Source organism: Copadichromis virginalis, linkage group LG17 (assembly GCF_057382275.1).
Source record: "Copadichromis virginalis isolate Kocher_CV1m ecotype Utaka linkage group LG17, C_Virginalis_male_GT1.1, whole genome shotgun sequence".
NCBI classification, from domain to species: domain Eukaryota; kingdom Metazoa; phylum Chordata; class Actinopteri; order Cichliformes; family Cichlidae; genus Copadichromis; species Copadichromis virginalis.
Window position 1 is genome coordinate 4,568,798 of NC_140634.1, and position 18,674 is coordinate 4,587,471.

Here is an 18,674-nt window from a genome sequence, read left to right on the forward strand (position 1 = left end):
ACATTAAATTTAACTTTCCTAGCCAACTCCTTGGCTAAAGCTATCGGAAATAAATGATTCTTATTTTATCAACAAGAAGGAAACAATGCATGATACCTCATCCTTGTCCACCAATAAGGACCAGCATTGCAGCTGTGAATGGGTGTGTGAACATGTGGGTTGGTGGGGCCCAAGGTCAATGACTCAATGATGATCTCTTTCTGCTTCTTGAACCTGCATCTCTATCTCAGCATCCCTCCCATCACCTCAAGCTCCATTCCCTTTGCCAATCAGTAAATAGCTGACATTCAGATGTGTATCAGTTAATGGAATTTTCAGCAAATCTATCAGTAATTTAAAATAGAGTTCATCAAGAGTTAAGGCCAAGGATATTTTATTGTTACATACTGATAGCAATGACAAAATGGGATGTTTAAGGATAAAGCTGTATTTGAAGCTGCGATTCAAGAAGACAATTATAAATTAAAGGATGGCAAAAAACTGCTGTCCAGCTCCAATTCCAAACAAAATAAAAGAAAATTGCTTTCCCTGTCTAAATCCCATGAGGATGGTGTCATTACATTCCCATGTTGTGTTTTATTCAAGGGCAGTTAGTCAGTAGGTAATGGAGTGATTTTAATTGGATGTCTTAAAAGCTCAACCAGGGGAAAAATCTGCACGTAAATTCAGTGAAGCAGAATTAAATTAATTCTACTTCAGTTCTATTTAAATAGCACCAAATTACAACAGCATTCGCTTTAATGTGCTTTATGTTACAACAAACCTCAACAATTAGACGCTTTCTATGAGCAAGGGTCATGTTTGTATGTAAAAGTCTTGTGTTTGCATTTCAAATACAGGGGTCGTCTATTATATATAAATATATAAAATACAAGATACAAATGGATTTTCTGTCCTTTGTTTAGAGTACTCCGTCAAGCCCTGTTGCCATATGTCGTAAAGCTTGGCTGCACATCCCAGTAATCATGTTAGCCAAGACCTTACCAACACCATATTCCTGCATATTCCTTCTTATAGTTGCAGGGAATTTGGCCTGAAGTTCACCCAGTGCAAACTGCTTTAATTTCGTGAAATCTCCATCCTGTGTTACATGAATCATAGCCTGTGATATGATGCTGACTGATTGGATTCTTGGCATTTGACATATAGTTGCTGGTCAGGAGGCTGTAATCAATGAGCAATGAGAGGTGATAGAACAGAAAAAAAGACAACAGGACATCCACTTTACCATCATTTATTCATATCAGCTTTAAGTTGGCGGCGCACACAGACGCAGCGGGTTTACTGCTCCTCTCATTTCATTTTACTGCTGTACTAGGTATGACTGTTCAGGGGCAATAAAGAGTTATCGTTCTTTATCATTTGCTTACCAATACCAGTTATGTAAATAAATCAATTTCTGTTTTGCCATTAGAGGATTTTTCTTCATTGACTTTTTACTGCTATGATGAACCCTCTAAAATTTAAGTTAGTAGTAGCCCGAACCGTAACCCTGTGTAATCAGAATGTGTAAATTTTGTTTGTATTCACTTTTCCAAAGTCTTAGTATTCCCCCCCCCCCAAAAAAAACAAAAACAAAAACAAAAAAAAAGTTGTCTGTGTTGCCTTTTTCCAAAATATAAAGTTTAGGTTTATCAACTATGAAAACTGAGACCTCAGAGGATTATTAAAATGATGAAGTTGTGATAAATAATAACGTTGACTCCTGTCCTACAGCCTTAAGTAAGAGGCTGACTTGAGGCTGACTCTAATGTAAAGCAAACCATAGTCTTAACTAAATTTACAGTACATGGATAATTTCCTGCATATAACTGCTAAACCTCTGGAAGATGCTCCATAAAATCTTTGCATTTCTATTTGCATGATTCTCTTGAATGCTCATTTTGAAAATTTTACCTGTATGGACGGTTGCGGATTGTGTTTTTTACATAAGTCGTTAATACGCTTTGCTTACGTGTTGCTCACGCCCAAGTTAGACTGTGGTGTTTGGTGTTGTGGGGGTAACTCTGCGTGAGAAACTGGGCGGTGGTGGAAAACTTTCTCAGAGTAAATAAAACTTGAAAATGTATCTGACACAAAAACACTCGACACAGGCAAGGACAACAGTGCAGAATATGAAGATAATTATGGAAAAGGGGGAGGGGGGGAGCAACTTCTTGTGTCATCAAAGGCAACTAGAGACAGTAAGTGCAAAGAAAATAAACTCAGGAGAGGACTAGATATTATCAGTAGCAAAGTCACTGCAGAAAAAACAAAATGACAGATAATGATCCATAAAGAAAACCTGCTGGCTTGATGAAAGCATAGCAAAAATGCTTTTTAGCTTAGTCACCAGGTGCATTGTGTACTAAAGGAATTCCTCTCTCTCTCTCTCTCTCTCTCTCTCACACACACACACACACACACACACACACACACACACACACACGCACTTAATCGACAATTAAAATATATTAAAATATGACCTTGGGTGTACTCCACTGCCACAACTGCTACTACTACAGTACAGTGCTGGAAAAAAACTTGGATAAGTTTTGTTGAATTACTGGACACAGTCTATGAAATGAATTGAATAATTGAATAATTGTATATGTATAATGTATAAATGAGAATTTATTCAAAAACTTACAATGTAAGTAACAATAATGTACAACACAAAAATGTCACATAAATCTGAAAATCTTTAAAAGCTATAAAACCGTTGCCTTTCATGTTTAAAGGGTTATATTAAGTGACTGTTCTTGGCATTGTTAACAATAGCAGAAGCAGTAAACCACCCTGGATCCAGAGAACAGGATGTAACTTTATTAAGATGTCAAATGTGCAATTAGTCTTATTTGAATCTTTTGCTAGAACTTGCTAAACAGGTTGACAGGTGCAGACACATCCACACACACACACATTACTGAAGCCTTTTACTTTATTTCTACAGTTTGGGAGTGTTATTTTATTCTTCAAATGTCCAAAATTAACAGAATATTAATATACAGAATATTAATACCTAATTGCTTAGCCCTGTTACATAATAACACCTCAGGTCAGTGGCTTACTGACATAACTAAATGTTTGATATTGTGTAGCAAATGCTTCTTGAGACCCTTAAAGCAGCTCCCTTATGTTAACATTTGTTACAAGGGTTTCTTTGTATTTTGGTCCACTGGGCTTCATTCACCAATTTGTGCACAGAAATGAAATAGCTGCATATTCAATTTTGCTTTAATGAAAATGTACTAGTGAAAGAAAAATATGATAATTTTGTCTCTGTGCACATTCATAGTGGATGTGAACCAAGATATGAATGAGGTGTAGGCTTTCAGCTTCATTTTAAGGAGTTTGAAAATGAATACTTAATGCTGTACTTCTGTAAAAGCCCTTGAATTACACCTGAAAGTCTGGATGTTTGATTTAAAATTCAATGTAGATGCGTATGGAGGTCAAATACAGAAAAATATGCCATTGTCCAAAAACCTATAGGCCTTCAGCAGCAACTATCATCTGTTCATCAGCAAGGAGGAGTAAAACAGTTCTACAGGCCACTACACGTGCTCAGACCATAACTCCATTTCTCCATGTGTTTTCCCACATTTTAGCTCTCTAATAAAAGTTATTTTTTATTGCATCTCTTTATACTCCAGAACCCCCTTGATTTAAAAAAAAAAATTCAAATTTAGCTTTTCGATTCATGTGGTCGATAAAAGAACTGGATCTTGAAATTCAAAGTGTCCTCTATTAACTTCTATGACCTAATGTGCTGGTGTCAATGACTGCCTTGTTTTCTTCTTCTGTCTTTAATTTTAATTTCAACAGATTAATAGACTGAATTAAAGGCCTGATCCTCACTGCCCTTTTGGGCAACATCAGCATGTAAGACAGCGTCTTTTTGTTTTAGATCTCTTAAGGTCTGACTAAATAATTGTACCCTCTATCTCTGTAGTGATCAAATGACATCCTGGTTTAGAATAAGTTTTTTAGCAGCCATTTATCTTCATAGTTCTTATAGTTCAACAGAAGTCCTAAAAAATTAAAATGTAGTATGCAAACAAAGGCAATTAACTTGCATTAACCTGCATTAACTTCTTGCTGGTTGTAATCTTTATTACAGATTTGTATGCAAGAACAGCTATGGCTATGTGGGATGCTTGGAGGGAAAAAAGGACCCATTGTTTATGTTATTTAAACAAACCTGAGATAAAGGACCAAAAGTAGATGGTGTGCTAACTAGCTTCCACTCTAAACTTATACATTTTTGCTCTTTTCCACTAGATGTAATTTTTTCACTTCCATTTCCTGTTTTTCTCACTTCATTACATAAGTACAGAGTGGTTAAGGACACGAGTCAACCAGGTGGTTAAATGCTTGTTAAGCCTTGAAGAAACCAAACAACAGTACCAACATTGTCAGATGAAATTAAAAGTTCAGACCCTCTGAAGAACTCTACAAAGTTGGAAAACAACTCTTTGACTGTGTGGATGGCATCACTCAAAAGCTGATTCTAGAGCTGCTATAAAATAACAAAGGAGAGATTCATGCAACTAAATGAATGCTGTTGTTTAAGCAACTTGCACTTTCATTTTTCTTTGGTACAGGCCAGGGTAATGACATGCAGCGATAAATCTCATTGATTCCAAGTAAGACCTGCATGGCATCCTGCCAAACTAAGCAAATAAAACAAGAGCTGAGCATACATACAAACCGAGATTTATTTCTTACATTTCATATCACTTCATAATTAGGTTATAGAAATATCTTTTAGCATTAGTAGGTAAACCAGGTAGTGCGAGCCTGTTAATGGCACTTTGTTCCAAAAGATGCGATACTGAGTCACTGTAGCGCTTATTAACGTTGTTAGAAAGTTGTGCAGCACGTAAGATCGACAGCGCACAGTGTGCTTTGAGGTAGGAGCCAAAAAGGGTGTAGTTTGTGTGTGTAAGTCCCCGTGTGTACACCTGTGAGCTACAGCTCCCCATAATTCCTGCATGTACCCTGAGCATATCAAAGTGGAAATCCATAATTTCTTTACATTAGGGATACTATGGTGCTGCTCATCTTGAATGACAGGAAGTGAGTGAAAGGAAAAACAGACACAATGGTGGCTTCTAATATAATCCACACATGTATATGTCTAGCTGAAGTGGCTCTTTAGCTAGCTAGTCATCCATTTGATGTATTGATGTATTATGTATCAAACAAAACCTACTGACCATGATTGGCCATTTCAAATTCAAAGTATACCTAAAGAACGTTCCTGGTGCCACATGTTGATACTTTGTATCATGTACATGGTCTCAATGCTAACACACTCTAGGTGCTGGCTCCGACTTGTGACCCTCCTATACCCCGAGAGGAAGCCTGCTACTCCTGTGAACGCGTAGAAGGTGGAAATGACATAGTTATTAAGCTGACATGAGCTCATTACTTTCATCCTTTTTCCTTGAGGTCAGTGTTGGCGGTTCTTTATTTTTCCCTTTTTTCTGTTTTCTAGGACCATTTTTTGACATGTATGATTTTGTCAATCAAATGATTGAAATATAAATTAAATGTTATGCGTGTAGGACAGATCAAAATGAGCCCAGGTTCAAACATGGCTGTGACTTAAAAGCTCACTGTTGTTGTTACTGGTGCCATATTTCCATTGTGGTTGCCCTTTGTTTCCAAGATGTGTAATAGGGCCAATTGTAGTTCTAAAGTCTAATGCTGGCTTTCTATGTGATTGGCCTTTTCTAACACCATTCATCCCACTAACACACCTCTGCTGAGGGTAATGCAACAGATCCCAGATAGCTAGTGATAGCTGGATTGCTTAACTGGCACAAGAATCAGCTTGTGCAGGGATAGATTTGGGATTGCTGTCACTTTAAGTGTTTTGCTTATCTTCAGATGAAGCACGAAAGAAGGGGAATGTGTTTTTCCATGAGATTAGGAGGAGAATTACTGTGAATCACTATGTGACTCTTTAAGCCAATCACCTGCTTTATATAAATGACATTAGCTCTTTTTTGTCTCATATTCTGATGAAGACCACAAGGCCGGTTTTTGTTGACATGGCCAGAACAAATTGGTGATATTGAGATTTTTCAAATTATTCCTTAAACTTTACTGTTTACTACTCAAAGAAATGAAACATTTTCTCAGGTTGTTGGGAGAGGAAATTTTAATATATCCCTTCCTGTCTGTCCTCAAGGGCCATGGCTACACAACATAATTTAACCTTGTACATTACACCCTTCCTGTCTGCATTTACCTCTACTGTTGATTGCCTACTGTTTTGTCACTCTAAATTCCCATTTAATTCTCCACAGACTACACCCTTTTCCTTTCTATTGTATATTTCTCCTGTTCTCAGCAAGTGCTTTATAGCCTGTTGCTTAATCTGACCCTTTGTATGAAAGTATGCCTTATGCAGTTAATGCCGTTACAGACCAACGGAACAATTTTATAGTTCTCTTCCTTTTAGTTGCAAGCAGGACTCTGCTTGAATCACGCAGCCCTATCAACCCAGCTACAGCTGCTTTAAAAAAATGCTACTAATGTTAAAATGAAAAATACAGCATTAATAATTATTTTTAAAACAACAAAACAATCCAACAGAGCCTACTGCCTGCATGTAAGACAGACCTGTTCTTCTGTAATGACACAATCAAAATGAATCTGTGTTTGTGCGTGTATTAAATGGTCAGCACTGAAGCTACTGTCAGCTACTGTGTTGAGTGTTTGTCACTTGTGTTATGTGAGTGTTAGGAGTCCAATGCAAAACTGGCAAAAGTAAACCAAAACATATTTTTCAGGTTGCAGCTCTGCATTTATAGTAAGTATGAGATGACAGCCACTACACTGATGGAACAGACAGCTGTACAAATACACTTTTTGATAAATCTTACAGTTATGGTTGGATCAGGTGACCCTGAATCCTCCCTTAGTTACATTACAATCGGCCTATGCTTCCCATGATGGACTGCATTTGTCTTCATCCCTCACCTCTTCTCGCTCTCTACAGATCTGTACTCTGCATTCAGTCATTAATTATTATTAATCTCTGGCTCTCTTCCACAGAGTGTCCTGTCTTACTCCCCTCACCCCTAACCTAAGCCTGGTCCTGCTGGAGGTTTCGTTCTGTTTAAAGGGAGTTTTTTGTTCCCACTTTCACCAAGTACTCACTCATACGGGGTCATCTGATTTTTGAAATTTTCTCTTTATTATTGTAGGGCCTTTACAATTTAAATCACCTTGAACAACTGTTGTTATGATTTGGCATATATAAATAAAACTGAATTAACTGTGAAAAACAGGATTAAACACTCTGTGTATACGTATAATTCTGAATACTGCAATTTTAGTTGCAGTAGACACTGGCGATGCTTTGGTGAAAAGACATGCCTGTTCTTGAAACCACCAACAACAGTAACAACAAATATAATACACTGCTAGTGAATTTTGACTATTGTATTTTGGAAATTCTTTTCTGTCAGTAACAGTAATTTGAGATATGTCTCTCAACTTTCACAATATAGTAAAGGTGACTGGAATTTGTCTAAGCAATATAAAATTACAGGAAATTCAATAGTGATCTCTTTGTAGAAACAGGACTACTTTTCTTCTTTGATGTATTTCCAGAGAACACAATCTCTACAGTTTTTCTTTAGGACTACATTATGCTGTCATTAGTATAGTGGGAGTCACCCCCTCACGAAACAAGTGCTCCAACTTATCACGAAATCTAATTAAACCAATGAAACTTGTGTTCATAGTAGATTCCTTGGAAATCCATCCAATAGTTGTTGAGATAATTTACCCAAAGCCACAATGTCATCCTTATGAAATGAGCTTCCAACATTTGAGGACCATGAATGCATCACAGATTTGTGTTGGAAAGCCAACGCTGGTATATTTCAGTCTGGACTGAAAAGCCATGCAGTAAGAATCACTCTTTATGGCACTTTTCTTTATGTACTGGTGGTTATCCAGAAATTGTCATGGCTGCTAAGCACAAAGTCACAGAGTCCAAAATTAATAATTTTATTATTTACATATTTACTCGGGCTTCTCTTATGAACTTTCATTGCATAACCTCATAAGGAAAAAGTATTTAGAACTCATGTTGCGGCTTGGCTCACATCTCAGAAAAACAAAAGTCATAGTGCTGTCTGACTAATGTATTGGTTACGGAGGCATACCTTTCTTGCCTGTCAGTGTTGGTGCAGTTTCTGCATGTTGTATGAAGCAACAGATCAGGGTTTTGCTTTCTGTTATCAGCCTAACATCAGCCTGTCAAACAGTCACCTGAACAAACCTGTGACTTTGTTTTGAAGTATTAAATTTGATAGTTCAGTAAACTGAAACCAAGTGACAGTTTGCAGGTGCAGTACATTATTTTCCAACATAACCATCATAAACAGGGAAACTGTTTCCATACATGAGAACATTAGAACTTCATTTTTTCATTTATTTTTAAATGTAAAAACTTTTATATTATTAAAAAAATTAAAAATGAATTTTATGTGTGTCTAATAAAAATGACCAGCTTTGATCTCCGTAGATTTTTCTCAGTTGTTGTTACTTTCTTCTTCCAGTCAACAATGTGTTTGCAATGTTACACAAGCTGTGATCCATATGTTAACTGAAGTGCCGCCCTGTGTGGGACAAATCGGTGAAATGCCTCAACGGAATAGAGACGACATCTGCACCATGTTAACTTTTTAGGGTCTGATTTTCCTTGTTCACTTTGTGTCACCTGCATGAACTCGAGTAGTCAATTAGTACATCATTTCTCTTTCCCACTAACAGTTAAATTTCAATCTAATTGTGCTCTTTAATAATGTCACGCATCCTTTGATTGCTTATAAGTTAATATGTGGTGGAGAGAAGGCTGAAATGCCGGACATGGAAGCAGACAATGTTTAAAAAGAGGGGGTAAGTTATTTATTGACTGAGGTAAATTTCACATAAACAGGAATCAAAACCACTAACCACTGGCAGCTAGGAAAACATGCGGAACAAACACAGAACATAAACAAATGGTCTGGCAAGAAAAGGAGGGAAGAGAGCGCTATATATCATCCTAGGAACTAAAGCTTAACATCGAAGTAATGCTTAACAAATAAGATCTCTTAGGGGAGCTTTTTGATTAAACTGCACTCTGCACATCTACAGGACACCTGAAGCTTCATTTGTAGTTACACATGACATTAACTATTGATCATGCATTGTATGGCAGGAAGCATTTTGTGTGTCTTTGACATGTCATAAGCTCTCATTCACTGCGATGTGTGTTGTCTCCATGATCGTATGACAAATGAAGTGCCCTATATTTTTTGACATCATCATTGGGCTCTGTTTTTCAGTGTACTCTGTGTGCATCACTTCAAAATTACTGGTCACCTTGTTGACCTCGACCACCCTTTTGCTGGGGAGTATTTTTTAGCTTAGCGTCAAAATACTAAAACCTGCTGAAAGCTTCTTGTTTTTGCAATTTGACATCATCTGCCATCTTGGTGTATTGCACAACAGAGGGATTCTGTTTTTTATACTGGTCCCTTTTCCCAGGAGACCTTTTGTTTAAAGCATATCCAGTATTCCAGGTTCCTCTTGGAAAAGACTGTGACATCCAAGCAACTGCATTTCCTCAATTTCTCAGCTGGTGGTCAGTGAATCTAGTCCTTGTAAATCATTGGGACTAGCGAGCAAGATTTGGTTTCCCTGGCACACCCTGCTGTACAGGAGAGTGGCATGTACTGGGAATCATTTCCTCATCTACACAGGCATACAGTCTTGCCACATTGAGGGAGCCTTGTTGCAATCTGTTTAAGGTAGAGGTCTCATCTTCCAGAGGGTATCATTCTTTTTCTGCTCATCACAGATATCCCGATTGTTTGTTACTTTGATGGATTGCTTAGTCTCAAAGAAGCTGTCTCGACACATTGAATTAGCTATAACTAGCACCCTTATCTTTGCCACCCAGTAGACCTGGATCCTGGAGACATACCTTGTACACAGATTTGCCAAAGAATGCTTTCAGCCCCTCTCAAGTGGTTTTAAGGCTGCTCTGACATTTTTTTCAAAAACGTGTGGTGTAAAGTCATTAGAGAGCCTCCAGTCTTGATGATTGTCGCCAGCACTGTCCTGGGCGCTGTAACAGGAAGCAGCATCGCTGAGTTTGTTAACTCTGAGAAGAGGGGGAAATTCTGTTGCAGAGTTAACTTAAACTCTGATTCAGTCGCCGGGGTCAGAGACTCCTCTCCTGCTGCATCTGAACGAGCTTACTGACACTCCATTTCCATTTGCTCATTCATAAAGTTGCTATCAAAGAAAATCAAATGCAAAATGAGGATTCTAGCTTTATTTAATGAAAATTCAAGTTCGATGAATGATGACCACAGATATGAAGAATATATAAATAATCTGTATATAAATGCAGCACTTTTGTTTTTGCTCCCATTTTTCATGAGCTGAACTCAAAGATCTGAAACATTTTCTACAGGACCCATTACTCTCAAACATTGTTCACAAATCTGTCTAAATCTGTGTTTGTAAACACACTTCTCCTTTGCTGAGATAATCCCACCTTACAGGTGTGGCATGTCAACGTGCTGATTAGACTGCATAAATATTGCTGTTTGGGGAGGGGGGGTCAGTATGGTATGGTCACCATTTGCCTAATGCAGTGCAACGCGTCTTCGTCACATAGAGTTGATCAGGTTGTTGATTGTGGGGGAATGTTGGTCCACTCCTGTTCAATAGCTGTGCGAAGTTGCTGAATATTGGCAGGAACTGGAACACACTGTCATATATGCTAAACCAGAGCATCCCAGACATGCTCAATGGGTGACATGTCCGGTGAGTATGCTGGCCATGCAAGAACTGGGATGTTTTCAGCTTCCAGGAACTGTATACAGATCCTTGCAATATGCATTATCATGCTGCAACATGAGGTGACGGTTGTGGATGAATGGCACAACAATGGGCCTCAGGATCTTGTCACGGTATCTCTGTACATTCAAAAATGCCACGAATAAAATCCATCTGTGTTCATTGTCCATAACATTGCCCATACCAGAACCCCACCGCCACCATGGGCCACTCGATCCACAACGCTGACGTCAGCAAACCGCTCACCCACACGATGTCTGCGTCTCCAACGTGCCAGACGCCATCAAATTTGAGCATTTGCCCACTCAAGTAGGTTATGATGACTGACCACACCAGGGCTGGTGTTGTTACATGTGGTCTGTGATTGTGAGGCCGATTGAATGTACTGCTAAATTCTCTGAATCGCCTTTGGAGACGGCTTATGGTAGCGGACATCTGTTGCGTTGTGCTGTGTGATCAAACTGCACATTTGAGAGTGGCCTTTTATTGTGGGCAGTCTAAGGCACACCTGTGCAATATTCATGCTGTCTAATCAGCACCGTGACATGCCACACCTGTGAGGTGGGATGGATTATCTCGGCAAAGGAGAAGTGTTTACTAACAAAGATTTAGACAGATTTGTGAAGAGTATTTGAGAGTAATGGGTTCTTTGTGTATATAGAAAATGTTTCAGATCTTTGTGTTCAGCTCATGAAAAATGGGAGCAAAAACAAAAGTGTTGCGTTTACATTTCTGTTCAGTGTATGATGATGACAGAATGGCCCAAAGTGATTAAAATGACTCTTCCCTCTTTCTTTAAGGTAAATATCATGTTAGGTGTTAACATGTGTTCTTACTCCCCCAGTCCACTGGATTAAAATGGAGACTGCTCTTTATTTACCCATTGCCATGGTGAGTAACGGCATTGGAGGTGATCAACTGTTGTGGAACCTAAAACTCAGTTGCTGATCTTCGGGTTAATGAAGTCAGTCTTATTTTATGCTTGGAGTTGCTTCTTGGAATGGAGCCCTATCAAATTTTCTCCTTCACAATAGTTGAAACTAAATTAATGAAGAAAGGAGATAGAGCTAGTTTAATAATGAATACACTTCTAGCAAATAATAATTATGTAAATCAACAGGGCAAAGTTTGAGGAAATCATTTTGTATGCCTGTGTTGACTAAAACATCCTTCTAAACTCTCAAACTCCAGAGCCTCATCTTACACACTGCTTCTTTTTCTATGATGGGCAGTATGTGTGATCACTTTGTCCCTGCTCAGACTACCTGGAAACTTAAATTACTCATGTCAGCTATGACCTGGCAAAACCGAACACAAATATTGATTGTGGCTCTATGTCTAAGATTGTTTTTTCTCATGTTTACAGCTGATACAAGCTCCCACATCAGATCACCTTGGCTTTGTAAATGTTTCAATTGCCTTCCCATTTTCCCTTCCCTTTTTATTGAAGAGAGGCCTTTATTTATTCCAGGAGGACCACTTATTCTAGTGTTACCTGTTACCTCCCTACTCCCATATGGGAACTGCAGACTTATCTGACTGGGCAATCTAACCCAACAACTCTGTAGCACTCTTGTACACTCACACACACACTCTCTCTCTCTGTCACACACACACACACACACACACACACACACACACACACACACACACACACACACACACACACACACACACACACACGAATAATTAAAAAAAAAAGAAAAAACTCTCTCCGTCTCCTATCTGGCAGAGTGATCTAATGCAGCAGCTTTCCTGCCGTCTGGCTGCCATGACTGGTAAACTAAACCTGTGGCTTTGAATTACTCCTCTTTTTACTGTGCCCTCTTCCTTCTCCCTTCCTCCAACTGTCTTCTTTTCTATTTGGCTACAGGTCCCACACATAAATGTTACCAAGCTGCTCTATTGGTATAGCTTAAACTTAAGCGTACTACTTTATAAGAAAATAAAAGTTTAATAAAAGGAACAAAAAGAGAAATATAGGATCAAGATAGCCACCATTCATAAGGTGCAATACTCAGAGCTACTTCTAGGGGGGTGAAGGTTTTATGGGTTGATTTGACTGTGGAAATACAGTTACTGTTACTTTTTATTTACTGCAATTTATTACTTTCACATAACATCAGAGCTACTGGGACATGCCTGCCCAGAGGACAAAAAAAGTGCTATGGTCCTTTGACCACCAGCAATCTATTGAATGTCTTCAAGTTTAACCAGATAGTTACTGTGCTATTTATCAAGGTTTATTTACAGCTGCCAGTTGGTATAGAGTATGGCAACAGCATGTGAACACACCTCTCATAACTGAAAACTATGGATTATAGTGTCAGTCTTCAACGAACCAGCTATGGCTGGTGCCTGATTGATAAGCCTGTGCTATAGCCCACTCTGTGATGATAAAAGTGACCCAAGCCACAGCCTGACGTAGACCTCTACGGGAATTTAACATCGCTATAGCAACAATTGGAACAACTGCTATTGAGTTGCTAGGATAATGGGAAATAGGTGTGGTAATTTATTGCTATCTCAAGCTTGAAAGTCAATATTTATTATTCATTTATTTTATCCAGGTAATTTCAGATTAGTCCTGGGTTTTCTGTACTATAGAGGTGGCACACATCTTACAGCAGCATGGTCTCTTACACTTTGAACCTAACCTCCAAGTTAGGTTCACATCTGGAACAAGTTAGTTTCGTAGTGTCACCATTACTGAAGGATCCCTCAGACCTCTGTGTGCAGATAGCAGGATGGTCTGAAGCAGGGATGTCAAACTCATTTTGTACTGTGGGCCAGATACAGCCCACTTTGATCTTAATAAGCTGAGCTAAATAAAACTGTCACTTAAACTTACATTGTATCAAATAATTGAGTATAATCTATCAGATTCTCCCACGTCTTAATGATAGAACTGTAATATTGATAAGTCTGTTACCTACACGGTATGCACTCTTGCTGTTTTTTTTCTTTCCAGGCTCCAAATTGGCTAAACCTCATTAATGAAGCTTATGTGTAAGTTCAGTAAGAAAGGTTTCACATCTGTCCAATCCCAGGTGCTGCTGGCTAAATCTGAGCTTTATCACTTCCACTTTCCCATGCTGTCAGGCTGTTTGTGACATCACTGGTCTAGTCCAATCACCTTGTTCCTGCCTTCTCCAGGCCAATCAGCATTCATGCCGCGTACTAGAAATCTCACTGTGCTTCTGTCTTTCTCCTTCGCAGGTGCCTTTGTGCAACCCATCTCCACCTCTCATCACACAAGCTCCATTCAAGCCACCATCATCTCCACCACCAGCTTCTAGGCTCCGGGTGGTCCTGCTCTAATCCGTTTCACAGCTGGGGTTCCGTCCTGGAAGTGCTGACATTATTGTGAGTTTGATTCCATAAAAAGTGACAAAAACATTAGCGTGCGCTGTACACTCTGTATGGGAAAAAAACTTGTAAAAGATTGTAAGCAAGTAGTAAGTAAGTAAAAATGACTATACAGCACTTTATAAATAGCACTTTTTAAGACGAGAATCTGTCACAAAGTGTTTTACAAGGATATTAAAAATACCTCACACAGAAACATCATAATACACAAAAACATTATCCAAATGCGTCTTTAAACAGATGTAAAAGTAAGAGTCATGATTTTAAACTGATATCTAAACCTAACCAGAAGCCAGTGCAAAGACTTTAACAATGGACTCATTTGTGAGAATTACTTTGTATCTTATTTTATGGTTATTTTTAAGTTTCAAAATCAGCTTCTCTGCTGCCAATAATCATATCCATAACTGTGATTGGCCAATGTCACCCCTTAGTAAACGACCAGGAGAAACCCTTGGTTAATTTGCTCACCAGCTTTGTGTAACCGCTTGTTTTGATTGCCAGTGTTACAGTAAGTGAAACAAGATAACGGAGAGATATCCTTTGTATGTTGCTTTGTAGTACAGACCTCTGAACAGTGTTTCTTGTTATTTCTTTAAGCAGTCTTCAGGAATAGTTCTCCAGGGTTCTTGTAGGATGCTGGAAAGTTCTTCTTTGGATGTTGGTCTTTTGTCCTGTTCTGTGTAAGATGATCCCGCACTGCTTCAGTAATTTTGAGGTCCAAGCTCTGGGGGGGCATTGTGTGTTTTTCTATCCAGGTATCCTTTTAATGCCCTGGCAGTGTGTTTGAGGTCACTGCCATGCTTAAAAATCTAATAAGACATTTTCCATTTTCTTAATTCAGAACTCCATTTTAGTTTTAACAAGATCCCCAACCCCAAACTATGCAGCCCCAAACTCTGACAGAGCCTCCACGCCTATCCTTATGCTAAATATTGGTTCCTCACTCAATAAGCCCTGTTGCCAGTGATTCTTAGTCCAGTTCTTGTGTAATTTGGCATACCTCTGTCTTTTCTCCCCATTTCTCTTCTTTAAGAATTGATTTGTGACAAAATTTTCTCATCAGAAATTAGACTTCAGCAAACAGTAGATGGATCAAACTGAAGGACCAGATGCATCTGTCAAGTGATATTTAAAGTCTGTTTTTCCAAATGTGTCTTTCAGGAACTGTTAATCTCCTGTTAATAGTGTTTTAGGTCGGCCATGTCTTTTTTTGTCCTTTACTTGTCCAGTTTCCTTCATTTTTAAAGGACACATTGCATATTATGCCAAGATATGCCAAGGTTTCAGCTAAACGCTCTTTGGAAATCAGTTTGTGATTTCCATTCAGTGTTCTCAAAGTGCAGCCCTTTGTGTTTCCCACTAAAGGGGAAATGATGTACTACTGTACGTTTCCTTCACATAAATGTAGGGTCCAAAATAGAACATAAAAAAAATAAAAGTCAGCTCAGTCGGATTAACAGGCAATATGTTGCATGGCTGAAAGTGGCCAGCCTGTGGCTTTCCCTCTGCTTTCCTGTTGATCATTGCTGTTTATATCCAATAAAGCCAAGGATTAAAAAAATTTAAAGGACCAAAAAATATATTTAAAAAACCCAATAAAAGTGGTTATAGTTTGTATAATGTGTAACTGTAACACATGACCACAGCGATTACGTACTTCTAGGAAGTTTAAGAATCATTTCATAATGTAGGTTTACATTTTTTGAACCAGAAGTTTTGATGATGAGTGTGCACAATGCCCAAGAGAGAGTGCTCTGTACAAATATGCTGATCTGAAAGCCGCAAAACCCCCATGGGAAAGGAAGATCCCTGTGAGAGGGTCATATGAGTAGGTGCCCATTGATGCTTTTGTATGTAGCTTGAAACAAAAAGCTATACAGTTAAAAAAAATAAAATAATTAATGAGTGCCACTGTGTGCTTGAACACTGTGTTCCAGTTCTGGCTTTGTGTGCACCTTCCTGTATAAGGTCGCTACATGATAGACATGCAAACAAGAGCAAATGAATACATTCTCAGCCTTTGATGAGATCCCAAGTGTTAGCAAGCTAGTGTTTTTAGTCACAGAGTAAATGTTGCTCATGTAAGTGAGAGTATGTGTAGTTAAGTAAAAAAAGAAAGGCTGAGATAGAGAGATAAAGGCAGAGTGTGTTTGAAGAGTGTAAACATGAGACTGAGCCAACTAGTGAGCCAAGGAATTGAGAGGCCCCCGGGGAAAAGTCACAACCTTCTCACTGGGAAAACGTAAAACAGAGCAGCTGGGTCACATTGTATATGCATTTCATTATTGTACTTTTTTCTTTTATTAATCTCTTTTTCTGCTTCTAATTAGATGAATGTGTTTATAAATTCAAACCATAAACCCGAAGGTCCTTTTAAGTCTTCATCAAAATTGTTCTTCATCTTGTTCCTTTCTGCCCAGTTTGGCTTGTTAGACATTTGCGTGGCTGGTTTCCTCAGTTTCTTATTTATAGCTGACTGTTTTGTCTGCTTGTTTCATGTGAACACACACGTAAGCAATGACCCTTGAAACTAGGCAGAAATCTGACCCACGCACCACTAAAATTCATTATCCTCCACTCTTTCCTTTTCTCACCTGTTTTTTGTTCCTTTCCTCTTTTAATGATAATCTTTTCTTTTTGCGTTACATGACATTTTGAACCCCCCCGCCTCCCATCTCTTATTCTGTTTTCCCTACTTGCTTAATCCAAGGTTCTCTAACCAGCTTCTTCCTGTTATCTTCTTTATTCTCTCCTGCACGTCAACTCCTCCTGTCCCATTCAGCTCCAGGCTAAGGATCACTGTCACATACATGCACACAGAAGAATGCAGTAACAGGAGAAGAGGGCTGGGGGCAAATAATCTGTAAACTGCTACAAAAAAAGGGGGGGAAAAAGCAAGCAATTTCTTCCCTCGGTGGAAATCGTGGCTGTTTCTTGCTACTATTTCTGTGCTTATTGTTTGGAAAGACACACAATACAGCGTGTGAGGTAAGTCACAGAACTGGTTGTTCAAAGTGCACCCAGACAGCATGCTACTGAAACCAGCTGATAAGTTTAGCTTTGAATGTTGGCTAAATGGCTTTCAGTAGTTGTTCTAAGTAATACTACTATTACAAGTTGCTAGCAGACTGTCTCTAACACTTAATTGTAGACTAAGTGGGCTTTTATTACCTTTTTAAGTGGTGTTGATCATGCATTTGTCCCATGAGGCATGAGTGTGAACTCGAACAAAATTTTAACTAACACACACTCAGTGGCTTCATCTCATCGTAGCTCTTTTCCATCCACCACCATCCAATTCCACAACAATCCAACAGGCTCAGTTTATCCATCAAAAATGGTCTGTTTTAGCTTTTTAACTGGTTACAGATGCTGACTGACACAGAACATCTACTGTATGTCTGTAAGTGCAAGATGTTTTCCACAGCACAGGAAGCAAAACACCTACACAAACTTGAAAAATCAGGTTGTGCAGAGCACAAAACTCTGTTCTTGGCTGTTACAGTATAAACACACAAACACACAAACATCTGGGCCTATGTGACCCAAACATCCAGCCCGTAATTACATACAGAAGAAAATTCATCATTTATATAGCGTTACTCCTCCTTTGTATGCCATTTATAAATACACATATGCTATTGTGACTATGCTTATTACTGTAATTATGATTATGATTGTTACTTGCCAGTAGCAGTAGTAGCAGTGATAGCTCTACATGGTATAACAGTAACGGGTAGATAAACATATCAGTATTTATAAATGACATATTAAAAAGGAGTGAAGCTATGTACATTATTAATTATGCACTTGCTAATACCTTACACTGCTTAATAGCGTAACATTTTTATAAAGTGCTACCAAAACCTTTTATTTATTCCAGTGGAGCCTGTGACAGATCGGCGACCAGTACCCCGCCTCTGGACCCAGGACCTCTTCATAATATGACAAACATAAATATGAACAGCTGGTGGCTGTTCGGGACTAGAAGGCCTGGACTCTGTTACTCTGAAATTAATTGGCTAACAAAATTAATTGGCTAACAAAAAAAAAAAAACAGCAATAACAAAAGCACAAGTATTTGTTGGGAGATGTTTTGGAGCACATTTTCATCTTGTTGTCCCTGGTCCAGCCTTTTTGAAACATCTTTTGTGAACTCTACCAGGTCTCTTCTGTGACTAGAAGGTAAAATTTATCCAAGGAAAAAATTCCTGTGCACAGACACCTTGAAACCCAGGAAGAACCATTAACCAAAAACTATTTCGAGGTTGATAAACAGATCTTACTAAGAAGCAAAGTTTTGTTTTTTTCCTTTGCAAAGAGTGTCTTAAACGAACTTGTCTGACTGGACAAAAAGAGAGGCGGAGCAAGGAGAATGATCTTCCCTTTTTGTTCATCTTTTGTTGCTTCTGAATTGCAGATTAGCTTCAGCATAGAAC

General features: G+C 38.6%; 1 pseudogene; it reads left to right on the top strand.

Moving 5' to 3' along the window:
- Nucleotides 1–10,709: 10,709 nt before the first annotated feature.
- Nucleotides 10,710–14,162, top strand: LOC146688826 (uncharacterized; annotated as a pseudogene).
- Nucleotides 14,163–18,674: the final 4,512 nt, after the last annotated feature.